Source organism: Aegilops tauschii, chromosome 7, assembly GCF_002575655.3.
Source record: "Aegilops tauschii subsp. strangulata cultivar AL8/78 chromosome 7, Aet v6.0, whole genome shotgun sequence".
Lineage (NCBI taxonomy): Eukaryota > Viridiplantae > Streptophyta > Magnoliopsida > Poales > Poaceae > Aegilops > Aegilops tauschii.
Genome location: NC_053041.3, coordinates 233,729,131 through 233,752,396, shown reverse-complemented (window position 1 = coordinate 233,752,396; position 23,266 = coordinate 233,729,131).

Below are 23,266 nucleotides of genomic sequence, written 5' to 3'. Positions count from 1 at the left end.
GACGGTCAGTCGTGACCCGCGCTGTCGGCAGTGCCAAGCCGGCTGGTCTGCCTCCTGCTCCGACGGCAAACCCAGCGGGTGCGCTGACGCGCCCCCGTGAAGAAAGAGAAGACAAAGTAGTTGCCGGGAGATCCGGCCCGACTGCTCAGCAGTCGGCCCGAATCTCGGGGGCTATACCCAGCGGGTGCGCTGACGCGCCCCCGCGAAGGAAGAGAAGACAAAGTAGTTGCCGGGAGATCCGGCCCGACTGCTCAGCAGTCGGCCCGAATCTCGGGGGCTACACCCAGCGGGTGCGCTGACGCGCCCCCGCGAGGAAGAAGACAAAGTAGTTGCCGGGAGATCCGGCTCGACTGCTCAGCAGTCGGCTCGAATCTCGGGGGCTACACCCAGCGGGTGCGCTGACGCGCCCCGCGAGGAAGAAGACAAAGTAGTTGCCGGAAGATCCGGCCCGACTGCTCAGCAGTCGGCCCGAATCTCGGGGGCTACACCCAGTGGGTGCGCTGGCGCGCCCCCACGGAAGATTGCAGACAAGAGAATTGTTTTGTCCGGCTCCCAGCAGCCGGTAGAAGAGAAAAGAAAGAAAAGGGTGCTGCCAGACGCCTCGCCGCCTGGCCGGCTGTGCCAAGCCGGCTCGGCCGCGTTCCGCTCGCCGCCTGGCCGGTTAAGCCTGACCGGCCGGGACCCCCCTTCGAGCACCCGGGGGCTCGAAGGCTACACCCAGCGGGTGCGCCGACGCGCTCTCTGAGCGCGGAGCCGCGCCGGCTGTCTTTGATGACCTCCGCCTCGGCTACACGAAAATCAATGTGAGCTCCTCACCCGCATATTTTTTCACCGTGAGAGCACAGATAACCCTGAGCGATGCTCGGGGGCTATCTCCGCATTTTATTACAGTTGCAGCACTGTTCACCCCGGCGCCAGCCAGAGTTGGCCCGGGGGCTGACTGCTTGGCCTGAGACGTTAGTTCCCGCAGACGGCTTAGTAGCGTGCGCGGTACCAAAGGCCCACTCTTAGTCACAGACCGCAGAGCGGCTGTCCGGCTAGCAAGAGTGAATGCTGGAGGCCACCCACGCAAAAAACGTCCTGGAATAAAAATGGTTCGGGCGACCCGGCCGTTTCCTTTACAAGTATCTACTCGGTTAAATTCGCTCCCAGAGTCTGAGTATTGTACACTCCACTCCGCGGCCCACTCTCAGCCACAGACCATAGAGCGGCTGTCCGGCAAGTGAGAGCACAAGCCAAAGAGCGGAGGGAACACGAAAAAGATTGAATGGGGCTCGGACGAAACCGAGTCGGCACCCTCCGCATAAAACTTGCAATGCTAAAAGCAATCATTTGATATATCTGCGTGGACTAACTTTGTCTTTTTGCATGATCATTTCCATGAACACCCGCCAAAAAACCTCCGCCCAACTTTGCCAAGTTGCCCGGAGGCTTGGGGGCTACTGTCGGAGTAATTGGCCACGGATACCCCGAAGATGGCGAGACAATAATTCAAGACATCAGGGCTAGCAAAGCCCCTCAGTCCGACTGCCCGGCTGCTCCTGCCGGCTCCCCATCCGACTGCTCTGCCCGGCCGGCTGCCGGCTGCCGACTGCAGCCCGACCCGACACCAACAAGACCCCGACGAGACGGCCATACCGCGGACGAGACAGCTGTACCATGACGCCATCATGTACAGTGACACTTGTCCCTGGGCACTATTTATGAAGTGACCCAGGGGACAAGTGTGACACCAAACCATGCCTAGCCCATGCCACTACCTAGCTTACATCCTAAGCTACCTCACACTATAAAAGGAGGCCTCATCCATCCATCCAGGAGGATGGACTCCCACGGCCAGACACTCCACCACGGCCATGCCTGGCCACAAGAGCATGCATGCTCACTCCGGCCATACACATATACAGAGTCAGATGCCCGTGGCACTGATCCCAGATATAGCTCCAGGAGCACCGTGTACTGTCCGATGTACACCCCAGATATACTCAGACATGCAGGAGTAGGGGTATTATCTCTCCGGAGAGCCCCGAACCTGGGTAAACTAGCGCGTGCTACTCGCATACCCGCTCCCGGGCATATCAGCAGCAGTCTTACCCTCACACTAAGCCCTTGTGGCATCTGTCGACTCGCAAGCCCCCCGTGAGAATACCACGATAGAAGTATTTCATCCTGAGTGGTTGGCTAAGCCGGTGCTGGTCCTTAACAAGAACGGCACTTGGCGTATGTGTGTGGACTACACAGATCTCAACAAAGCTTGTCCAACAGATCCTTTTGCCCTCCCCTGTATTGATCAAATTATTGATGCTACGGCGGGTTGCGAGCATTTAAACTTTTTGGATGCATATTCTGGTTATCATCAAATCAAAATGGAAGTTAAGGACCAGGAGAAGACAACCTTCATAACTCCCTTTGGAGCCTTCTGCTATGTGTCCATGCCTTTCGGGCTCAAGAGTGCCCAGGCGACTTATCAACGGTGTGTGCAGAATTGTCTTCATAAACAGATCGGCTGCAATGTTCACGCTTATGTGGATGATATTGTGGTGAAATCAAGGAAGAAGGAGACATTGATTGATGACTTGAAGGAAACCTGTGATAACCTGCGGGTCTATAAAATGATGCTTAATCCAGCCAAGTGCGTTTTTGGTGTACCGGCAGGCAAGCTCTTGGGCTTTTTTGTGTCTAACAGGGGCATTGAAGCTAATCCGGAAAAGATCAAAGCCATTACTTCCTTGGCCAAACCGAAGTGTATCAATGATGTTCAACGCCTGGCAGGCCAGATTGCCGCGTTGAGCCGGTTTATCAGCCGCCTTGGCGAGAAGGCCATCCCTTTGTATCAGATGCTGAAGAAAACGGATAACTTCATCTGGACTGACGCCGCAAATGAAGCGTTTGAGGACTTAAAGCGGCAGCTGGCTAATCCGCCGGTTCTTGCTGCTCCGGTTGACAAAGAGCCATTGTTGTTATATGTGGCAGCTAACGCCCGGGCTGTTAGTGTGGCTATTGTGGTGGAGCGTAAGGAGACCGGAAAGAAATATCCGGTTCAATGTCCGGTTTACTATAGCAGTGAGGTACTTATTGAGTCCAAGCAGCGGTACCTGCATTGGCAGAAGTTGGTATATGGAGTTTTCATGGCAAGCCGAAAGCTTAAGCAATATTTTCAAGGTCATCCCATCACGGTGGTTAGCTCTGCTCCTTTGGGAGATATAATCCAGAACAGGGAAGCAACTGGCCGGATTGCTAAGTGGGCTATCGAGCTCGGGCCTCATGGGTTGAAGTACATACCCCGAACGGCGATCAAATCTCAGGCACTTGTGGATTTCATCAATGATTGGACAGAACTGCAAGCGCCAGAAGAGAAGCCGGATCATACTTATTGGACTATTCATTTTGATGGGTCCAGGCAATTGGAGGGCTCGGGGGCTGGAGTCGTATTAACTTCCCCACGAGGTGATAAGTTTTGTTATGCTCTCCATTTAATGTTCCCTTGCACTAACAATGAATTTGAATATGAGGCCTTACTCCATGGTCTTCGGATGGATAAGGAGATGAACCTAAGCCGAGTTAAGTGCTTCGGTGACTCGGACCTAGTGGCTCAACAAGTGTCCGGCACTTGGGACTCCAAGGACCCACTCATGGCAGCATATCGTCGTGAGGTGGATATTGTTGCAGGTCACTTCAAAGGTTATCAGGTGGATCATGTGGACCAGCGGAAGAATGAAGCGGCGGACGCCTTAAGCCGCCTGGGTTCCCAACGTAAACCGGTTCCACCTAATGTTTTCCTGGATGTTCTGCATAATCCGTCCGTCAAGCTCCCTGGTGAAGAGGATTTGGCTGTTCCTGATCCGGAAGCTCAGTTGGTGGCGGCTCTTCATGTTATTCCGGATTGGACGGTTCCATATTTGGCGTATATGAACCGGGGCGAGTTACCAGAGGATGAAACTTTGGCCACGCAGATAGTCCGGTGGTCCAAGTCTATGACTATTATCAATGGAGAGTTACATCATTGCAGTGTGACAGGGGCATTTCAACGTTGTGTGTCTCCTGAAGAAGGCCGTGAAATTTTGCGTGAGATCCACGAAGGAGATTGTGGTCACCACGCCGGTTCAAAGTCTTTGGTGGCCAAGGCGTTTCGTCACGGTTTCTATTGGTTAACAGCTCATGCTGATGCCGAGGACTTGGTCAAAAGATGTGATGGCTGCCAGAAATTCTCAAGGCTCCCTCATGTACCGGCTCAAGAATTGAGGATGATTCCAATCACCTGGCCGTTTGCAACTTGGGGGCTGGATATGGTTAGGCCTTTCAAGAGATCCAATGACAAGAAGACCCACCTCTTGGTGGCGGTTGATAAGTTCACGAAGTGGGTGGAGGCAGAGCCAGTTAGTAAGTGTGCTGCAGCTACGGCGGTTCAATTCATCAAAAAGGTTGTCTTCCGGTTTGGCTTTCCACACAGCATTATAACAGACAATGGTACCAATCTGTCAAAGGGTGCCATGAAGGAGTTCTATCAACGTGAGCACATCCGGCTTGACATGTCATCAGTAGCTCACCCCCAGTCCAATGGTCAAGCGGAGAGGGCTAATCAAGAGATCTTGAAAGGCATCAAACCCCGGCTTATGGTTCCTTTGCAACGGACGCCAGGTTGTTGGGTTGAGGAGTTACCTTCTGTGTTATGGAGCATCAATACCACACCCAACAGATCGACAGGATACACACCATTCTTCATGGTTTATGGAGCGAAAGCGGTTCTTCCTAGTGACATCCGTCATGACTCACCTCATGTAGCAGCATACGTTGAAGCTGACAACGAGAAGGCATGGCAGGAAGCTCTTGACCTGTTAGATGAGGGGCGTGACATGGCAGCAGCCCGTTCGGCGATTTATCAGCAAGATCTGCGTCGTTATCATAGCTGCCGGGTTAGAACCAGAACCTTTCAAGAAGGCGATTTGGTGCTTCGGCTCATCCAGGATCAGACGAATATGCACAAGTTATCCCCTCCTTGGGAAGGACCCTTTGCGGTCAGCAAGAATCTGCACAACGGGTCATACTACCTTATAGATGTTCAAGAGCGCAAAGACTCACGTAAATCGGAGGAGGAGACCCACCGGCCGTGGAATATCGCTCACCTTCAGCCCTACTATACTTGAGCCATAAGCTCTGCTTATGTACATATTATGACAATGTATATATTATGATCAATATAATAAACCGGAACCTCGGCTAAAGCGGGGTATCTGTTGTTTTCCTACATCATGTGTGATTACATGGAGCTTCTGTTTATAAAGCGGCGTCCGGTTTACCCCTTGATTCAGCTTATCAAAGCTTTATGTTACATCACTTGGGGGCTTGGTCGTATCCGAACCATAGCTACACCTCTTGATCGGCGTAATGCCACAACATCACTTGGGGGCTTGGTCGTATCCGAACCATAGTCACACATCTTGATCGGCTCAAAGCCAAATCAATCCGAGGCCAAAGAGAGTGTTGAAAAACAACAACTCAAACATAGGCACCCACTGAGCACAGCTCAAAATGTTACTTGGGGATTCTTTGTTGTCAAAATGAACAAAGAATCTACACTTGTAATAGGCTATCAAGCCATGGCTTGGAAGCGTGGTGTATACACCTAAAACCCCGGGTTAACCTGCCTATTTAAGTAAGTCACTCCGCCCAGGTAAACCTGGTATGACCCTTTGAACTTTGACAAGTTACTCTAAAATGAAGACCCTGAACTTGTCAAGTTAAAACGATGATTGGTTAAGGATTGAGGACCATCTTAAAAGGCTTTGCAAAAATGGTTTAACTTAGTGGCCTGGCAGCCCATGAAAAGCCTCAAATTTGGGGCCTGGCAGCCCGTGAAAAGCCTCGACTCCAACGATTTTTATTTGCCTTTTGCTAAGTTTTTCTTTGCTTTGATAACATTTGTGATGTTTTCAAACCAGTGTTTATCAACCCGGTTAGGCTGTCAACTACAAGTTGTCAGTACACGATCAAATTATAATCCGGAGACTATCAGCCCGGTCTGGTTTTGACTCAAAGTCACCAGTATGGAATAAACCGGTGTTTATCACAACCCGGAATGGTTTTATTGTAAACCGGCATCATATAACAGGAGTTAGTTATCCTCCAGAGTAGGGTTATGACCCTCACTACAAAGTTGGTCAGCCAACATTATGCCTAAAAGTCACAGGTATTATATATTTCCATATTTGGTTATCTTTTACAACCTTGGTTATAAACCTTGGTCATATATATATATATATATATATTTGGGTATCATGACCCGCCCGGGGGTAAACTGCCAGGGCGCTTTAAGCTTCTTATCTGCAGGAAAAGCTTGAATAAATGGCTATGGATTATGAATATCATATCTTAAGCATGTCGGATTAAGCAAGCATCAGTCGCAGATAAATATGCACGAAGGCATACCAGACCAAGTATTTTAACTAGCCTATTACAAGGCGTTTCAGTGCCCAAAAGGATAATTGTTTTCTCAAATACATGTTGCAGCATGTAGAAGACTAAACCGGCCTCCGGCTGATGATTGGTCACCAGCTTGGCCTGACGGCTGAGGATCTTCTCGCACCGGTTCAACTCCCTCCTCTCTACCCGGTGGCTGGAAGTCAACAGTTGCCCAGTCGATCCCAGTTAGGGCTTGGAATACAGCTTCATCACTTATAAGCATGGACGGTTCAATGTCAGGGGCATAAGTGTGCTTACGGATTGGTGGGATAAGATTTTGCGCTTCCGGAATTGGTGCAGCAACCCGTCTGTTCTTGTCATCATAACTCGCCTGGTAGTACGAGAGGTTCGCCTCTTCAACCAGTTGGCAAGCCAATGGACGTACTTCCCGGTTCATGGTTTGGAGATCATCATTGCCAAATTCTGTTCCGCCTTCCTTCAAACTGGGATAGCCTTGGGCCACTTCCACTGGATCAAAGTCAGGTACCCATGCTTTTGCTCGGGTTAGTGCGGTCAAAGCGCCCGTTCTTGCGGCAGACATTTTTAGCTCGTCTACCCGGGCAGGAAGCATAGATAACCTTTCTAAGGTATCCTTGATCAAGGTGGGAGGAGGATTATTGTGTGAAGCAGTATAAATGATCCGCTGCGCGCCGGTGTACACCTGTTCTATTAGAGTGTACGCAGCCTTCAGTTTCTTCTGTACATTAGAGCCCAGGTGGCTAATACGAGTTCCTGCACCATTGTCCACATCAGTAAACTGACAACACATGAGAAGATATGTTGAAAGTATTAAGGAAAAGATGTTACCGAACACAGTAGCAGTCATGGCATGAATCTGCCGCTTTACACCGGTCAGTTCATCAACCGCCGGTTAAGAGCTGCTTCTGCGTTCTCGGCTCTTTTTTTCAAAGTGATTTTTCAGTCTCCCAATCCGCTCGCTCCTTGTTGAAGCCCTCTTTCCGTTTTTCCATAGCGCCTAGAGCGCTGGTCAACTCCTCCCTGGCTATGGAGGTTTCGGCTTGCTAGGATTTGAGATTCTCTTGCAGATTAGCGGTTTGGCTTTCTTTCTTGCTCAGTTCAGCCTATAAAGAGACAGATATATAATGAGTTGACAGAACATATTTGAAGTATCAAGCACATAACAAGTTATGCCCTTGGTACTTGGGGGCTAATGCATATTTGCTTCTTATCAGAAATTTTTACAAGTCCCAAGCACAGTACAAGTATTAAACTTGGCACTTGGGGGCTAATGTGTGTTTGCTCAGAATTGCTGATATGGGAATTCTTCTACAAAGTCCCGGTTCATCTTTATAAAGTTAAACCGACCCTTGGGGGCTACATCAGTGAAGTTAAAATGCATTGTTGCAAACATGAATTTGTTACTAAGTCCCGGTTTAGATTGATATCTTAAATCGTCACTTGGGGGCTACTGGAGTTGATAAGCAACAATTGAATGTAAGAGACAAACACTTATGTAGTTACCTCATATCGCTCCTTCATCAAATTTACCAAACCGGCTTCATAGTCACGGCTGGTGTACAGACGGTTCAAGAAGCCGGAGTGAAGGTCTTGAGCATTCAGATGGGCATAATTTGACAAATCGGCGTTCCATTTGCCTTTGCCAATTGCAGAGAGCTCGTCTTTGGCAGTATGCTTGGACAAAGCGACAGGATTGCCAGGAGTGGTATGGCCAGTGCCAGTAATCATAATGTCATCATCTTTGTCATCAGCAGCCATTACTGGGGTTGGCGGTTTGTCAGTATCTTTAGCTGGACTTGCCGGTTTGTCATCAGTTCGGACAGGGCTGGTAGGCTGGTCAGCATGGCTTGTGGTGTCAACTTCTACCTGCTCAGCAACAAAGTCATGATCTTGAGGCGGTGGGTCATCCAGTATGGCATCAACGTTGGTCTCTTCAGGATCTGGAGTTTTTTTCGGTTCAACAGCCATGTCATCATCAGCCGGTTTATTCAACCGAGCCTTCTTTCTGGGTCTGGGCTTGGCGCTGAGAAAAATAAACATGAGGATTAGTACAGTATATCAAAAATAACATATCAAGGATAAAAATAAGTGTATGGCTCACCCAAGAACTATTTTGAGGGGTGGAAGCTTTGTGGCCGACGACTCGCCAGAAGATGAGTGAGAAGTGCCCTGATAATTTGAATCAACGGGTTAAGAGGCTGGCCGAAACAACCTGCTTTGGGGCATGAAGTGTCAAGGGGATAAGAGACCTCTGATCGACGTTTCCGAACCGGGCTGTTCGGTAAACCGGCAGAGGTAACTACCTGGCCGCTGTGCCGGGTTGTGCGGCGAGCCTCGTGCTGCTGTGTCTTCAAAAGAAAGTTTGGGTCCAAGTAAGCAAGGGGGTGAAAATTTTACTTTCCGGTTTGCTCGATGGATTTTTGATGTTGGCAGAGGATCAGAATCGGAGGAAAGAATGGTTACCTCTACATCATCAGCGTGACTGCCTTCAGCGTCGTCCTGATAATAATCATTGTCAATGAGGTGTACAAAAAATGAACCAAGAGAGTCAAGTTCTACCTCTGATTCTGGGTTACCCACATCATCATCAGCTGGTAGCTCGGAGGATGCAGTGGTCCTTTTCTTGCCAGGTTTCTTAACAACCTTGGTCTTTGCGCGAAGTGGCTTGGCCGGTTTGTCTTGCGGCTTTACCGGTTTTTCTTGTGGTTTCTTGTTCCAGAACGGATCATTACCCTGTCAGAGAATAATCACACTTTCAGAGAATATTTGGATAGAAGCAAATTAAGATGAAAAGATTATATGATTCTTACAGCTGGCGGTTTATGGAAGGTGCAGAAAGGGAGCAGTCCGGTTTGGGCACAGACAGCCTCCGGTTCGTTCAGCATCTTCTTTACAGCATCAGTAACTTCCGCATCTGTAAGCTGAATGTCAATGTGTCATTGAGGATCCTTCAAACTCCCCGTGTACTCACACATCAAACCGGAGCGCCGGCTTAAGGGCAGAATACTCCAGCTTATCCAACAACGAGCAAGATCAACTCCTGTCAAACCGTTCGCCATGAAGGCTCTATGCTTTGATAGTTGAGGAGCATAGTTGGCCCTTTCTTTTGCAGTCAACCTCTGAGGAAAAGGATGTGTATTGCTAAGGCGTTCAGGGTGGTAACCCGGCAGGGGGTTTTCATCAGGTGGAGATGTATCTTTGCAATAAAACCAGGTCTGGTTCCACTCTTTGGGGTGACTATGGAGCTTAGGATGAGGGAAGGTGACTTCCTTCCTTTTCTGAATCGCCATTCCGCCCAATTCAGTATTGGGTCCATCCGTGAATTCTGTGCGACGGTTTATGTGAAAGAAATCCCTAAATAGTTCGACTGTAGGTTCTTCTTGTAGGTAAGCCTCACAGAAGACTTAGAAGTGGCAGATGTTGGTCATAGAATTTGGACCGATGTCTTGAGGGCGCAGCTGAAAACTAGCCAGTACATCCCAGATTTTTTTTGAACCGGGAGGGCGAAAACCTCGATTCAGGTGATCAACAAACACAACTACCTCTCCATCCTTGGGTATAGGAGGATTTTCCGGGCCAGGCACCCTCCAGTGGATGACATCTTTCTTGGCTAAAGCGCCTGTTTTAACACAGTTGTTTAATTGCTCTTCGGTTACTCGAGAAGGAGCCCAATTGCATTCATAGACTTGCTTGGCCATGGTAATGAAGATCTAAAACATGATTATTGTCGGTTTAAGATTTATAGTGGATAACTATACAGCGGTATAAGGATGCAAGCATATTATTAAACCGGATTTGGTTATTCGTAAACCAGAGTCTGACAATGGAAACAGTACAATGATGAATGCATTGGCAGTTCAACAGGGGACTCTTGGTATCTACTGGGTCATCCTTTTTTCTGTGAAGTTAAACCACCTAATCTGGTATTAAAGGTATAAGTATAAAGATGTATAAGTGAAGGAAAAAACAAGTTTCACAGTTTGGCATGGGAATTTCAGATCTGCCGTGCGTTGGATAATCAAAATATATTTTGGTCTAATATCAAGCGCTCAAAAAGTTTAGTAAGTTCAGATGAGTTGGATATCAAGCAGATGCCTTAAAAAGGAGTTTAAACTACAAAAGACACTGAAAACAGTCAGATCTAACCTGCCATTGGTATTACCGAAGGAATAACAGCTTCAAGCTATGAAGAACACCGAACCTTAATGGCGGATCTAGGGCGAGGAGAAGAGGAACTTACTGGTGCAGGAGGAAGCAGCGGAGGATCACCGCTTTTCTCTGATACAATCAGGTTGATGCAGCGGCCTTTGTCGAAGCAGAGGCGAAGGACGACGGTGGCGGCAGAGCTCGAGGGTCGGTCGGCGCGAGGAAGACGACGATGTGAAGAGGCACGAGGGGGAAAAGTGAAAGTGAGCCCTCGACCCTATTTATAAAATGAATGGATAAAAGGTAGGCGCGAGAATCGAGGAGCCCGAAAAATGGGGTGTGTGACAGCTGTGTTGCCTCGATCCTCGGAGCCCATTAATGAAGATGGGTTATACACAGTTTTAAATAACAGATGACGTCATGGCGGTTTACCATGGTCCTGGAAGGTGACGTCACGGCGGTTTACAAGATTATGTGAAGATGTTGAAGAAGAATTTTTTTAAGTATTGAGGATTGACATGAATCAGGTCAAAACAATCTGGGGCCTAATGTTGGGGATATTACCACTGGGCGTAAACCGGCCAGGAGAGGCCGGGTTAACCCCATCAGTAGTTCATTATATCTGAAGCCCATGAAGACAGACGGTGACGCTTTATGAAGGCCCAGGGCCCAAAACAGGTTTAAGGCTTGTAGACATAAACCGGTATTGATATGTAAACTTGTGCTGTAAGATAGAAAGAGCGAAGACCGAGCCGGACACGTTTATGAGCCGGCCTCGGGATTCTGTAAACCGACGGGCGTTAACCCATGCATATAAGGGGACGACCTAGCGGCGGTTCAAGGAGAACAGACAACAACTCGAGACTCGGGCAAAGCATATTCGCTCCGTGGTCATCAAAACCCCAGCAATTCCATCACAACTAGACGTAGGCTTTTACCTTCATCGTAAGGGGCCGAACTAGTATAAAACTCTCGTGTCCCTAGTCCGGTTTAACCCCTTTAAGCTAACCCGTAGCGATGGCTCCACGACTAAGTCCTTTCACGAGGACATCTGCCGTGACAAACCCACGACACCCACGTTGAGAACAAACTATGTTTGGATTTCTGAACCCGGGGAACCGGATACCCATCCTCGAGAGGACACTCCCTGTCCTCCGAACACAGAATCGGACGTTAAGCCTGAGAATTCACCGAACACTCCGGAGCCTGGGCTGGCAACCTCAGAAATTCTTCAAACTCCGGATTCCACAGTGGGTCAGAGTGCGGATTTAAGCCCGCCCACCCACCACAAGCAATATTCTCCAAGCAATTCCGGTCCTCGGGACATATGCGACCTAATGTACGTGCGGCAGCAGCCTCGGGAGACAGTCCATCACTTTTGGGCCAGATTCCTCCTTATTAAAAACAAGATAAAAGACTGCTGTGACGACGACACAATTTCAGTATTTCGCAACAACTATACGGATGAGGGAATCCTTAATGCCCTCAACCGCCATCGCATACTGCACTTTGCAGATTTGGCACACACAGTACAGAAATACTGCACAATGGAAAGCACATGGAAAACTCAGATAGACCGCTGGGAACCAAAGGCCTTTAAACCATATCCCGGTCGAGCAAAAAGGATGCACCCTCGCGGAGCACCTGATCAGCATCCCGTGGACAAGAAAATTAAGCCCTTTACGAGACATAGAACTGTCTTCGAGGAATGGCTCGATAGGCCATGTCAAATACACATGACGCCGAATACCGAACCAACGCACAACCTACGGGCATGTTGGATACTCCCGCAAGTGGCCAAGAGCGGTGAGGGTATCCTCACCAACACTACCCCAGAAAGGTACTCTTCGGAGAACGACGATCCAGAAGTACTTATAGTCTTCGAGACCTTCTCATCAAATAATTGGCGCAAACGGGCGCTTCGCGACCTTGCCGAAGTCTGCCAAGTAGCAGCAATAAACCCTTGGAACGATACGGTGTTACTTTTCATGCCGATGACGAACCAAGATCCCGCTCTGTCCAGGCACCACCCGCTTTGGTCCTAAACCCAATCGTGGACGACTTTCGGCTCACTAAAGTGCTAATGGACGGTGGCAGCAGACTGAACCTCATTTATCAGGACACACTCAATAAAATGCAAATGGATAGGAGTCGCATTGAGCAGAACAATACATCCTTTAGAGGAATCATCCCTAGCAGGGAAGCAAGATGCTCCGGGAAAATTAAACTGGATGTGGTATTCGGCACACCAGAAAACTATAGGTCCCAAGAGATAATCTTCCTGGTGGCTCCCTTCAACAGCGGATATCACGCCCTGCTAGGACGAGACGCATTCACACGCTTTCAAGCCATACCACATTACGGGTATATGAAGCTCAAAATGCCTGGGCCCAACGGCGTTATCACAATCTCCAGTGACCGGACATAGCACTCCGCACCAAAAATAAAACCGCATCCCTGGCCCTTGAGGCACTGTCCGAAGCCCTAGCGGCCGAGGAACTCCCTGCTTTGCACTCCACAGTGGATAGGGACGACGTAATTCTTGATAAAAGGCCTAAATCCACCTCTTTCAAGCCAGCTGATGAGATAGTCAAATTTTATGTCCACCCGACGGATCCCAAGAAAACAGCTTCCATTGGGGCACAACTGGACACGATGGTCGACACCGCATTACGCGCATTCTTGAGCGAGAACTGGGACATCTTCGCCTGGCACCTTTCTTATATGCCAGGAATCTCGTGTGGACTAGCTGAACATAGCCTCAATATACTGAAGGGATACAAGCCAGACAAGCAAGCGCTACGGCGATTTTCCAAACCCAAACGACAGGCTATGGGGGAGGAGCTAGCCAAGTTACTCGAAGCTGGGTTTATGAGAGAGATCAAACATCCGGACTGGCTAGCCAACCTGCTCATGGTACCAAAGAAGGATAAATCCTGGCGCCTGTGTGTCGACTTCAAAGACCTCAATAAGGCCTGCCCCAAGGACCCCTTCCCACTAACTCGCATCGACCAGATTATTGATGCAACCGCGTGACATGATTCACTGTGTTTCCTCGACGCATACTCTGGATACCATCAAATCAAGATGAGGGAATGCGACCAGGCCACAACGGCATTCATCACCCTGTTTGGGCCTTTTTGCTTCAACACAGCCTTTCGGGCTCAAGAACGCCGGCGCCACTTACCAACACATGATTCAAACGTTCCTGGAAAAGCAAATCGGCAAGACTGTGGAGGCATATGTAGATGACGTAGTCATCAAATCCAAGCATGTTGAATCATTGGTGGATGACTTACGCCTTACATTCGACCACCTCCGAACATATGACATAAAGCTCAATCCGGAAAAGTGTGTTTTCAGCGTCCTCGCCAGCAAACTTGTCGGATGTGGGGTTCCTGCAAAACCCTTAAGGTTTGAACTCTGGGGTGGGCGCGAAGTCTTTCCCCCTACCGATCCATGCCCTAGCTCACTAAGAACTCGCGGACGAACTCGACGAAGTCGCAACACAGAAAGACACGAGATTTATACTGGTTCGGGCCACCGTTGTGGTGTAATACCCTACTCTAGTGTGGTGGTGGTGGATTGCCTCTTGGGCTGATGAGGAATAGTACAAGGGGAAGAACAACCTCCTGAGGTTGAGGTGTTCTTGTGCTCTGTGGACTAGTGGGTGAGAGCTTGATGAACTACCTACTGCCCACTACTGTGGTGGCTAGCTCTACTTATATAGGCCCTGGTCCTCTACCCAAATATTGAGCGGGAAGGGAGCCAACAACGGCGGGAAAATTTGAAGGGGAACAGCTAGTACAAGCTATCCTGACAAAAGCGGTCTTCGCCTGCAAAAGGCTCTGGTGGTGATGCCGTCTTGGGCTCCACGGTGACCTCCGTCTTGCCGTCCTTCTGGTCTTGGTCTCGTTGCACCGATATGGCAACCTTTGCCTGATGCCTCGGTACTCCTCGCCCGCGCTTGCCTCCTTAGCACCAAAGAGGAAACAAGGACGCTGCACGCGCTGGCGCCCGCCTGGTGTCGATCGTCGTGGCTCACGTCACGAAAGCCTCGTGAGGTTTGCCCTGCCTTGATATCTCCACTCCTCGTGAGTCTGCCTGGTTAGGCCACTCCCAAGGAGGTCTTGAGTCATCTGCCTCGCGAGGCTTGGCCCCTCGCGAGGGTCTTGGATGCTTTGTTGATGAAGGTGGGTCATACGGCCCGCTAACTTAGCCATGCCGTGGGCCGTAGGCAGGCAAGTCTGGGGACCCCCATTCCCAGAACGCCGACAGTAGCCCCCGGGCCCAAGGTGTGCTCGGGCTTGGCTTCGCGGCGAAGCCAAGGGTGAAGTACGGAGCGCTGCTGGCCCCAAAAGCTTGTGGCCTCGGTTGACGAGAGGAGACACTGTAGTGCGCGGCAGGGGCCGCTCCAGTCGCGGCAGTCCTGTTGACGAGAGGAGACGTGCTGTGGTTGCGTGACCTCCCCGGCCATGGTTCCATACGTCAGAGGTGCTGCCGGAGTTCGTTGTTTGGTCGGAGGACCCGGCCGGTAGCTGGCTCTAGCTTCCCCGCTTCTTTTCCGACGAGCTGCCGGCCTCCGGTCCAGGCGGGCTCTGGCTGCAGGCAGACGGCTGCTGCAGCCGGGCTTCTTGGGTCGCGATCGAGGTCTCCGTCGCGGGCAACATAGCTCTGGCCCGCAGTTGGCAGACATTCGCCAGCGCGCGCGGCCTGGGTAGGCGGTGCACCCTCTACTTCAAGTTCGACAGCGACGCGGCCCTCTTCGTGAGGGTGTTCGGGGAAGACGGTCGCCGCACCGGATGCTGTCCCGAGGTGAACGACGGCGATGAGGTGCTCGGCCTTGGCGATGGTCGGGACGAGGAGGAGGACGAGCCCGCCAGCCGCACCTCGTCTGGCTATGGCGGCTCCTCCCTTGGCGACAACTCCAGCAGCGGCGGCCTTGATCAGCCGCCACGCCGCCGTGCCCGCTTCGAAGGTGGTAGCGGGTCGTCTCACCGCCGCGCATCGGTGAAGCGCGAGGAGGGGTCCGACTAGACCAGGGACGTCGTCGAGGCCCCGCCCCCGTCGGCTGCCGCAGGGGCGATCGCCGCTTTTGCTATGTTCTCCTTTTCCTTCCAGCATCGAAACGAAACCAGCATGGGCCCGGAGGGGCGTGTATCGAACCATAACTTATTAATCATTATGCTACGCTTGTTGTCTCAGTGTTGTGTGGATATTTTGCGCAAAGACAACTTAGCCTAGTGCGTTCGGGGCGCCCTCCTCCTTACGAGACGTTTATTTCCTCGTGTCCGTCCTGACCTTGTGGTCTGCGATTGCTCAGGAACTGCAAAAAATTTGTTAGGGAGCTTGCCAGGAGACTTTTCGTTCACCGAAGCCTTGACCCAACACTTTGTATCACGGTACTCGAGGGGCACGGATTAGGAGAGATGCGCCGGTTTTCGGGCTCGAACGAGGGTGGCTCGCGAGAAGGCAGAGAGGAGAAAAACGCTCGCGAGGGCACATGCCTAGCCCCCTCGCGAGGTATGCGAGTGAGAGAACACGAGCGAACCAGAGCCGGAAAACGCAGTAAGAGGCGAGGGAATCAAATCAGCAAGGAACACCAAAGGTGAACTTTGATTAAGGAAAAATGAGCCAACTACGGAAAGCAAATGAAAAGCCGCGTCTGGCACCAAGTCTAGTCTTCAAGTCTTCTCACCAGCGCAGACCTAAGTGCTGCCACGGGGTGTGGGCGGGAGCCCCAGGGCCTGAGGCCGGCGTTCCTGAGACTCCGGGGCGTGTAAAGCCCCACTCATTATTACGTGAGAGTGTCACGGGCGGCAATTCTTCACAGGCATCGGGCCTTCTTCACAGGCTCTGGGCCTTTCTTCACAGGCTTTGGGCCTTGCTTCATGGGTAGAACTTTCGGAGGTGCTGGATGTTCCAGGCGTTCTGGATGGGCATCCCGTCTTGCGTCTCCAGGTGCGCAGCACCAGGCCTGGAGACATGGACGACCCTGAACGGGCCCTCCCACATGGGCGAAAGCTTGTGCAGCCCTTCCCTGGAGAGGAAACGCCTAAGGATGAGGTCGCCCACCTCGAGCGTCCTGGAGCGGATGTTGCGGCAGTGGTATCGCCGCAGCGCTTGTTGGTACCTTGCCGCCCTCAATGCAGCTTCGCGACGACGTTCCTCCCCTAGCAGGAGATCCATCCCCCGCATGGCGTCCTGCTGCGTTTCATCGAACGCCAGGACTCGCGCGGAGCGATGCTTGACCTCGTGAGGAAGGACTGCTTCAGCTCCGTAGACGAGGAAGAATGGAGTCTCGACGGTTGGCTTGGTGGCGGTAGTGCGGATGGACCACAGCACGGACTGAAGCTCGTCGTGCCAGCCCCTGCCGCAGGCTTCTAGCTTCTTCTTGAAGGTCCTGGTCTTGAGGCCCCTCAGGACCTCCGCGTTGGCGCGTTCAGCCTGACCATTACTCTTGGGGTGCGCCACCGAAGCGTAGCAGATCTGCGTTCCAAGGTTAACACAATAGGTCTTGAAGAGGTTACTAGTAAACTGCGAGCCATTATCCGTGATGATGCGGTTGGGGACCCTGAAATGGCTCACAAGGCCCTTGATGAACTTGACAGCAGAGCCGGCCGGGATGGTATGGACAGCTTCCACTTCCGCCCACTTGGTGAACTTTTCGATGGCGACGTAGAGATAGCGGTAGCCCCCTGGCGCCCGAGGGAACGAGCCTAAGATGTCCAGCCCCCAGACCGCGAACGGCCATGTGAGCGGGATGGTCTGGAGGACCTGAGCTGGCTGATGGATTTGCTTGGCGTGGAATTGGCAAGCTTCGCAGGACTTCACCAGCTCGGCTGCGTCGTTGAGTGCTGTAGGCCAGTAGAATCCACAGCGGAACACCTTGCCGACGAGGGTCTGTGACGACGAGTGGTGCCCGCAGTCTCCGCCGTGTATGTCAATCAGCAACTCCCTTCCTTGATCACTAGAGATGCAGCGCAGCGTGACATCGTTCGGTCGTTTCCTGTACAACACACCGTCTTGGATACAGTATGCCGTGGCCTGCCGGGCCACGCGCTCTGCGTCCTCTTCCTTCTCCGGCAGCGTCCCTTGTATCAGGTACTCCTTGAATTCCTTGGTCCAGCATTCCTCCTGGGGCCCGAGCGCCAAGAGCAGCCGAGCTCCTGAGGTTGGGCCACAGGCTGGGGCTCCCGTGGCTGGAGGCTGTGGGAGCTCCTCCCGAGGCTGAGTCGTGCTTGAAAGTGGCGGTGTAGCTGATGGCTTGAAGAGCCGCTCCTCAAAGACGCCGGGCTCTTGCGGTTGCCGCTTGGATGCTCTCCTGGCGATGTCGTCGGCTTCTTTGTTGGTGCCCCGGGGCACGTGCTGCAGCTCCAGGCCCGAGAACTGCTTCTCCATCTTACGCACCTCCGCGAGGTGTGCCTCCATGTGCTCGTCCTTTGGCTCGTATAGCTTGTTGGAGAAGTTGACGAGGAGTTGCGAGTCGCCTCTGACGGTAAGGCGCTTCACCCCTAGAGCCGCCGCAGCCTTCAGGCCAGCTATGAGGCCTTCGTATTCCGCGATATTGTTGGAGACCTTCTCGCCGTGCTGAAAGTAGAGTTGCAGGGCGTAGTAGAGCTTGTCCTGAGTGGGCGAAATGAGCACTGCTCCAGCCCCCGCGCCCTGGTGCGCAAAGGCGCCATCGAAATACATGACCCAGCCGTCTGGAGCCTCGCTCCCTGGTGAGGTGGATCGGTCTTCACCTTCTTCAAGCGTCGGGGCATCCGTCCATTCTGCCACAAAATCAGCGAGCACGGCCCCCTTGATGACCCTGGTCGTGCTGAACTCCAACTGGAATAATTGCAACTCGATGTTCCACTCAGCGACCCTTCCAGCTGAGTTGGGGCCCCTGAGCACCCTCTCCAATGGGTAGGCTGAGACGACCTTGATGGGGTGGCCCTGGAAGTAGTGTCGCAGCTTGCGTGAGGCCACCAAGAGTGCGAGCAGGAGTTTATGAGGCATGGGGTAGCGTGCCCTCGCGTCCCGTAGCACGGTACTAACGAAGTACACCGGGTGTTCGATGAGAGCTGGCACACTGTCGAGGCCCGGGTCCTGCGAAGATTGGGGCATCTCCTGAGGTGGAGGGGTTCCTGAGACCTCACTGTCTTCAGGAGTTTCGGCGACGTTGTCCTACCGAGCTTGGTCTTCTGCCGCTAAGGCCCTTGCTGCGCCTTCCTGACCCTGCACCACTTTAGCTCCAGCTTGGCGCAGTGCGCCCCTTGCTTGGCGCTCCTCCCGAACCGCCACCAGCGCCGCGCTAGTGGAGTACGGGGTGGCGGAAAGGTAGAGCACTAGGGGCTCGAGAGACCGTGGTGCCACCATCACCGGCGGGCTGCTAAGGTATTTCTTGAGGTCTTGGAAGGCTTGGTCGGCCTCCGGGGTCCACTCGAAGGGGCCCTTCTTCTTCATGAGCTTGAAGAAGGGTAAAGCGCGCTCCCCTAGCTTGGAGATGAAACGCCCCAATGCGGTCACCCGCCCCGCTAGCTTCTGCATCTCTTTGAGGGTCTGTGGTGGGCTCATGTCCTCGATGGCCTTGATCTTCTCCGGATTCGCCTCAATCCCCCTATGTGATATGAGGAATCCCAGTAGTTTGCCGGAGGGGACGCCGAACACACACTTCTCTGGGTTGAGCCTTAAGTTCACCTGGCGCAGGCGCTTGAAGGTCTCCTCCAAGTCTTGGATCAATGTTCTCATCTCGCGAGACTTTACCACTATGTCGTCGACATAGGCCTCTGTGTTTCTCCCGAGCTGCTGCCTAGGGCGATGTGCATCAGCCGCTGAAAAGTTGCGCCCACATTGCGCAGCCCGAAGGGCATGCAGGTGTAGCAGTACACCCCACATGGTGTCAGGAAGGCTGTCTTCTCCACATCTTCCACCGCCATCTAGATCTGATGATACCCTGAGAACGTATCCAGGAAGCACAGCAGGTCGCACCCGGCGGTGGAGTCAACGATTTGGTCGATGCGCGGGAGCGGGAACGGATCTTGGGGGCAGGTTTTATTATGGTTGGTGAAGTCGACGCACATCCGTTCCTTCCCGCCTTTCTTTGGCACTACGACGGGGTTCGCCAACCATTCGGGATATCGAACTTCGTGAATGGCACCCGCGGCCTCCAGCTTACGGGTCTCCTGGACGATGAAGGCCTGCTTCTCAATGGACTGCCGTCTTGCTCGCTGCTTCACGGGGCGTATGTTGGGGCATACCCTTAGATGATGCTGAATCACCTCCCTCGGGACCCCTACCAGCTGATTAGGCTCCCACACGAATATCTCCTTGTTTGCGCGCAAGAACCTCACCAGTGCCTTCTCTTGACCCGGGCGAGCCTGGCGCCTATGCTAAAGGTGGCTCCCGAAGATCCGTCCTTGTTGACCGGCACCTGCTTGGTTTCCGCCTTGTCTTGGGTGAACAACTGGTTCTTCTTGGTAGGCGCGGCCTCTTTGGCCTCGGGGGTACCGGTGCCGGTGGGCTGTGCTGCCGCCGCGGTCTTGAAGGCAAGCCTGAGTGCCATCACGGCCTCCTTGGTGTCCCCCTTGATGGTGAGGACGCCTCTGCTCCCAGGCATCTTCATGAGGTTGTAGGACGGGTGAGTCGCCGCCATGAACTGAGCGAGAGCTGGGTACCCGAGGATGGCGTTGTACGGGAGACCGATGCGGGCGATATCGAAGTCAACCAGCTCAGTGCGGTAGTTGTCGCGTGTGCCGAAGGTGACGGGGAGACGGATCTGCCCCAGAGAGTGGGCAGCTCCGCCACCAACTCCCGAGAAGGGCTTGCTGAGGCCGAGCCGCTCGAGCGACACGTGAAGAAGGATAAAGGCTTCTACGGAGAGCAAGTTGAGGCCGGCACCGCCGTCGATGAGGGTCTTGGTAACAGCCACGTTGCAGATGGTGGGCGTGCAAAGCATTGGGAGCATACCCGAGCCGGCGGTGGAGTCGGGGTGGTCTTCTGAGCCGAAAGTAAGGTCGGCCTCTGGCGCGGCCCAACCCGGCGGAGCCCCGAGGCGCTTGGAGGCAGCCCCAATCTGGCGGAGGAACGGTTTGACGTGGCGATCTGAAGGCGGTGCTTGAGAGCCGCCCAGCAGGGCCGCGACTGCGTGGTGCACCGGCACCGCGTAGCGAGCAACGAAGAGGTTGCGGAGCTCCCCCAGGACGTCACCGTGGATCCAGGGAGGTTGAGCAGCCAGGTGCGCGGCTCACCGGCGAGGGCCATGGAGAACCAGTTGGCCATGATCTTGTTGTCGCCTCCGGCCTTGAGGACAGCCTCCTCATACGCCAGTAGGAACGGCGACGGGTCTGCCGCGCCGTCGTAACGCGGCGGCATCTCTGGCTTGAACTTGGTCGGCCACCGTACCCGCCGCAGGGCGGGGGCCAGGGCACGGTACCCAGATGCCCCGCTGTCGATGCTGGCCGCGGGAGTGGATGGCGGGGCACCTGCCATGGGGGTGAAGTGCGACGGCGCGGGGCATAGGCTGGTGGAGAGGAGCTACGGCGCACCCCTACGTGGCGCGCCAAATGTCGGATGTGGGGTTCCGGCAAAACTCTTAAGGTTCGAACTCTGGGGTGCGCGCGAAGTCTTTCCCCCCTACCGAACCACGCCCTAGCTCACTAAGAACTCGCGGACGAACTCGCAACACAGAAAGACACGAGATTTATACTGGTTCGGGCCACCGTTGTGGTGTAATACCCTACTCCAGTGTGGTGGTGGTGGATTGCCTCTTGGGCTGATGAGGAATAGTACAAGGGGAAGAACAGCCTCCTGAGGTTGAGGTGTTCTTGTGCTCTGTGGACTAGTAGGTGAGAGCTCGATGAACTACCTCCTGCCCCCTACTGTGGTGGCTAGCTCTACTTATATAGGCCAAGGTCCTCTCCCCAAATATTGAGCGGGAAGGGAGCCAACAACGGCGGGCAAATTTGAAGGGGAACGACTAGTACAAGCTATCCTGACAAAAGCGGTCTTCGCCTGCAAAAGGCTCTGGTGGTGACGCTGTCTTGGGCTCCACGGTGACCTCCGTCTTGCCGTCCTTCTGATCTTGGTCCCGTTGCACCTATATGGCAACCTTTGCCTGATGCCTCGGTACTCCTCGCCTGCGCTTGCCTCCTTAGCACCAAAGAGGAAACAAGGACGCTGCGCGCGCTGGCGCTCGCTTGGCGCCCGCCTGGTGTCGATCATCATGGCTCACATCACGAAAGCCTCGTGAGGTTTGCCCCGCCTTAATATCTCTGCTCCTCGTGAGTCTGCCTGGTTAGGCCACTCCCGAGGAGGTCTTGAGTCGTCCGCCTCGCGAGGCTTGGCCCCTCACAAGGGTCTTGGATGCTTTGTTGATGAAGGTGGATCGTACGACCCGCTAACTTAGCCACGCCGTGGGCCGCAGGCAGGCAAGTCTGGGGACCCCCGTTCCCAGAACGCCGACAAAACTGCTCAGGTTTATTGTCTCCAATAGAGGAATTGAAACAAACCCAGCCAAAATCCAATCCCTGTCACAATTGGAAACACCAACTGACCTCAAGCAGGTCCAAAAACTAGCTGGGTGCGTGGCAGCTTTGAGCCATTTTATCTCCAGATTAGGAGAAAAGGCATTGCCATTGTAGCGCTTGCTCCGACGCACCAATCACTTTGCATGGGCGGACGCTGCAACAACCGGATTGGAGGAAATAAAAACTTTCCTAGCAAGCAACCCCATCCTGGCCGCACCAAACGTCAGCGAACCAATGACGTTGCTCTACATATCTGCAACTCACCAGGTGGTGAGTGCGGTGCTCGCCGTCGAACGAGAAGAGGAGGGGCATAAATTTCCACTCCAAAAACCAGTATACTATGTATCGACGGTCCTTACACCATGCAAATCCCGATACCCGCATTACCAGAAGATAGCATATGCGGTTTTTATGGCATCCCGCAAGCTGCGGCACTACCTTCAAGATTGCTCGATCAAGGTGGCTTCAGAAGTACCACTCTATAAATAATCGGGATGTCACCGGCCGGATCGCCAAATGGGCCATTGAGCTCCTACCATTTGAAAGAACGTACAAGCCATGCCGAACCATTAAATATCAGGTGTTGGCTGTCGGATCACGGGTTCCGGCAAAACCCTCAAGGTTCGAACCCTCGGGTGCGTGCGAAGATTTCCTCCGTACCGATCCATGCCCTAGCTCGCTAAGATCTCGCGGACGAACTCGACGAACTCACAACACAAAGACACAAGATTTATACTGGTTCGGGCCACCGTTGTGGTGTAATACCCTACTCCAGTGTGGTGGTGGATTGCCTCTTGGGCTGATGGTGAATAGTACAAGTGGAAGAACAGCCTCCTGAGGTTGAGGTGTTCTTGTGCTTGACGAACTTGTGTGGGTGAGATGCCTCTCAATGAGCTATCAGATCCCCTCTACTGTGGTGGCTAGTTTTACTTATATAGGCCCTGGTCCTCTCCCCAAATATTGAGCGGGAAGGGAGCCAACAACGGCCAATTTGAAAGGGGACAGCTAGTACAGCTTATCCTGACAAAAGCGGTCTTCGCCTGTGAAAGGCTCTGGTGGTGACGCCGTCTTGGGCTCCATGGTGACCTCCGTCCTGCCGTCCTACTGGTCTTGGTCTCGTTGCACTGATATGGAAACCTTTGCTTGGTGCCTTGGTACTCTGCGCCTAC